Genomic DNA, 4,519 nt, shown 5'->3' with positions numbered 1-4,519 from the left:
AATAAGGCGTGCGTCGGCCTCTTCTAAAACGCAGGGAAGTCCAGCGAGCTGCGTCCCCGCTGTCTGAGAGGCAAAGAACTTATCGCCAACGTTGGTTACGACAAGTAGTTCAGGAGACAAATTTAAGGACTGTTCTGCAAGCAGCTTGAAGAGACCGGTTTTGTTGTCGTCATTGAGTAAGAAATTTTTCCAGTTTTTGGGGAGTAATGTTTTGAGCAGTACTTGCATTTTTTGCCCACTTCCCCGTTTTTGTCTGGTGGCTCTCTTTAGGCTGGAAGGCGAGTACATGTCCCAAGCCAGATCGAGGCGTTGCTTACCCAGGTTGGCTGCCTCCCTTAACAGGTTTGGCTTGAAGTCTTTCAGCCAGTAGTCCGCAAATGTTTTGGACTTACGGGGCTCCCAAACGCGCAAAAGTATGCTGGCGTCGATGATGAGACAATCTGGCGATTCTGGGGCCGCGCCAGCCCCTTCGACGCCATCGGTCAGCAACGGGATGATTTCGCTCTTGTTATCAGGTAACCTCAGGTCGCCGTTCTTGCTGACAGATGGTGGGCACACCTGGTTCTCATAAGAGAAAAAAACTTTAAGATCTAACTGGCGGTGTTCACTCATTATGTATAACTGCAGAAAGAGTTGAGCATCCATCTGCAGACTCTTAATTTGGACAGCCTTTCCTTGAATATTTTTTGAGCGAGCGGCGAACACCTTACGGTTGAATTTTTTTATGGGGTCGAACACAGAGCGTTTCTGACCAATTATTCTCTCGTCGATGAAAGATTTGAGAGCATTTACGCCGTCTGATTCCATATTTCTGAGTGCTGTCACGGCATCTGGTCCCAAAATATCGCCCGTGTGAATATTAATGAGCTCAGAGCTGGTCTGAAGGAAAGGGTTTCCCCGCTCTGAAAAGCACTCTATAAGTGCAATTACTTTTTTTCTAAACGCAGTCTGAAAACCCCCCCAAAATCAATTAATATATTTTGAACATTTTACGTAATCAGTTAAAAGGCAGGGGCGTATGAAGGGGAGAGGGGGGGGGGAGGGTGTATTGAAAGTTACATACGTACGGACGTTTTGTTTTTCAAACTGCCTATTTTTCAGGAGGCCCACGGGAAATAGGGGAGGGGGAGGAGCCCCGCCCACCCTCTGTCCTACCCCCTTAGCACGCGCCTGATAGAGGTGTTAAATGCAACACTACCTGGATGGCACTGTACTGGTCATGTCGCGTCTCCAGTCCCTCTGTTGCTGCATTGATCTTAGTTGGGCTAAACTCATTCACCAGTTTTTGCACCTCCGGCCCAGCAAGCATCCAGCGCATCAGTGATTGCCTATCTTCTGTGAGTCCGATGGCACCGCCCTGTCCTTTAACCAGCTTGTTGTTTTGCTCGTGTACTTGGTCTGGTGACATTCGCGTGAATGGTTCCCTTGTTTTGGCAAGCGAAAAGAAACCCTTGGTGAAGGCAGAATGCACATCGGGTGCTGTATGTGGCAGCTCGAGAAGGTCTGTGAGGTGAACAGTTAGCCACCTAGCGTAATTTATTTTGTCCCACGAGAAGAAATGAGGCAGCATCTGTTTTATACTGGAGAGGTATCGGTCATAGGTTGAGCTGCGTAAGGAACCGACAAAACTTAGTAGCAACAACTCTAGCTTAAGTACAGTCCACCAAAAATAAAAGGTGGGAGAATCCACTTGCTCCTGTGCCCATTCACTCATTGTGGCCTCTGTATCACATAATTCAGTGTGAGCTTTTTCCAGCAGTATGTAGAGTGCCGCCGCCGTTGCTTCATGTGCAGCTCGTGACTTCTTGATGTGGTGTACCTTAAGTAACGCTTCAGCCCCTGCTTCAGATGATGTGATGCCCGCGTGTGTTGCTATTTCAGCCCACCCACACTCGTCCATGAAGGTGCCCAGTAGTCGCAAAAACGCCTGTTCTATATGCAAACCGCCCATAAGGAGGACAATCTTACTCTCGCCGTAAGTCTGCGGCCAGTTGCACTGTAATATTTTTCCTAGCGCAAACAAAGGCTGGTCCATGCAAATCGTAGGTGTTTGGCCAGGGTTAACCATGTTGGTTATCTTAGTCACAATATCAAATCCATGCTTGACCATCGAAGGTGTTTCGGCGACCTCTTCGAAGAGGGGAAGCAGCGTGTTGACAATAGGCAAAGTATCGCTTTCACTCGAGAAGTTTGTGGCGTTAAAAGCTGCCCACGTGAGGTCAAGGCCGTGCTCTCCACCGTGGACCACATTTCTTACGTGGCTAAGCCATGCGGTCTGTCTCTCTTCCCACGCTTCACTTTGTGCCACCATACTCTCCCCTGTACCTGGGTGCGCTGCGGGGGTGGCCGGCTTCCGGGACCTCAGCACGACACTCGGTACGACTGCATAACTGTCCGGTAGGTCTGGGACGTCCGTGCGTGACTGGGGCACGTCCACATACGTCGTCTTGAAAGTGCGGTGTTCTCCAGGGCACTGCTTCGTTGGGACCTGAAATACAGAGATCCCCGTACCGTGGAAGGAGCCTTTTGCCGTGGAGCTGGACGGATTGTGGTCCACGTTGTCCAGGGCTGCAATAGTGAACAGTCCACGGCGGAGCTCAGCTGGGCAGAGGAACCCCTCCTCTTCTGCTCGTATCACGGTCAGGTAGCACAGGGAGGATGTTATCTCGTACACTCTCGTGGGGGAGATGCCCAGGCCGAGGGCGTGCAGCTCCTTGACTAACTCTTTACTCCGAGTTCTCGCGTAGGCCGACAGGGACAGAAAAACGGGCAAAAGCGTCTCCTTTTCTTTTACATGTCGCACGCCATAACCTCTCGGCTGGCGTGCGAGGGTGTTAAAATGCAACAACTGTGCGAGAGAGAGGGCAGGCTGAGTTGCCCGGTCCATGTCAACCGCCCCCGGGCCGTAGAGCAGCATGTTGACAGCGCCTAGTGTCGCTGGCGTCTTCGCGGCCTGCTCGTCTCGCCGCAGTGAACCCGAAAAGGTCACGGGGTTGCCCAGCATTTCTGTCCGCAGCTCGCGTACGAAGCGCTTGAACGCGATCACGTCCAGGTCCATCTCGTACTGCGGGACTAGAACAGGCGCAAACTTGCCCTTGACGAATACGTACTCCTGGGACGGCCTCTCCAGCCGCAGGTGGGGGAAGCTCTCCTGGAACTTCTCTCGAAGCCTTGTTGTGTGGACTGAAGGAAGATCCGCCGTACCGACACCAAGGAGCTGCGCCAATCTCTGCTGGTATAATTTAGTTAGGGCAGTCATGGGAAAAATAAAGTCAGTGCTGCTCGGCATACTTCGCTCTTGCACCGAAGCCACCACGTCTGCGAAGGCCATGGCCTCGCACGCGCGCACTGACTGTTTTGTCCCACTTTCCTCTCCTAATTCAGATGGGGGCAACTTTATAGTCCGGTAGAGTTTACTGAGGCACGCGGGGTGGTACATACTCTCCTGCGCTCGCAGGGGGCCGTTGGCGAGGAGCGCCACAAGCTGGGCTTTGATGTCGTTGTCAGAAGTCTTCTCCGCCACCTCGCTGACTTTCTGCTCCACGTCGACCGTCGACACCTTGCACAGCCCCTTGCTCCAGGTGCCGACCTCGCCGCAGACAAAGCACTTCTCCTCTAAGGGAAGGACAGAGAGCGCAGGGGAGCCAACCGAACGCGTCAGGCGGCGCTTCACGGGGCTGGGAACAGGTGAACTTTCGGCACGGGCTGTTAAGTCGTCCAGTTTTTTCTGTCTTTGCTTGATACGCGCAAGTTCAGTTCGATTAATTTTCAACTCGCAATTTTTGTGCCATCTTGCTTTTTTTGCAATCATTGTATCAAGGATCGACATGCCCTCTACTGACAGAGCCTCATACCGCACAGAACTTGGGAGGTGACCAATTTCCCGAAAAGCTTGTATCTGCTCCACGATAGTTTTGTACCCTGCCAGCCTCGTCTCCTTACTCACATGGTCCATCGGGCTCTTAAGCGTCCCCAACGACTTCACTTCGTTAGGTCTTTGGCACAGGCAGCATCGCTCCCATTTGATGGAGGAGACGTTCTCCAACGCCGAACGATCCGCCAGCACCTCAGCCGTAGCCACGCGTACGCGCTTCTTTGTAGGCGACGCCATGACTTTAACATACAAACCCAATCGCGTCTTTTTTCTCTTGGTTTCGAGACTAAATAAAAACATTTTACGAATATAAAACTGTTTTCATGGAGTGCCACATACCTCAGAACGGGGGATGTGCTGGCTTATCGGATCGTCGGTGGAGACGTCATGTGCCGTGCAGCCGAATGGGACGAGGGCTGCTGAAGAGGCAGTGAGGGGGCGGTGAGGCGAGCAGGGCAAGTGCGCTCTGTTACCCTTCTGCACCGGCAGCCAACAATAGCGGCGCCCCACGAGGCACCCCACGGCCCAGCCACCAGTGCTACACGCTTATGTTAACGGTTTGGCCGGGGAAAGATACGATTTCGTTGCTGGCACGCGACAATGTCCCACAAAGTTCAATTTAATACATTTTAGAAGTATTGCGCC

The sequence above is a fragment of the Frankliniella occidentalis genome, unplaced genomic scaffold, assembly GCF_000697945.3.
Source record: "Frankliniella occidentalis isolate FOCC.00 unplaced genomic scaffold, Focc_3.1 Scaffold361, whole genome shotgun sequence".
NCBI classification, from domain to species: domain Eukaryota; kingdom Metazoa; phylum Arthropoda; class Insecta; order Thysanoptera; family Thripidae; genus Frankliniella; species Frankliniella occidentalis.
The sequence above is the reverse complement of the archived record's forward strand: the minus strand, read 5'-3'. Positions refer to the sequence as shown.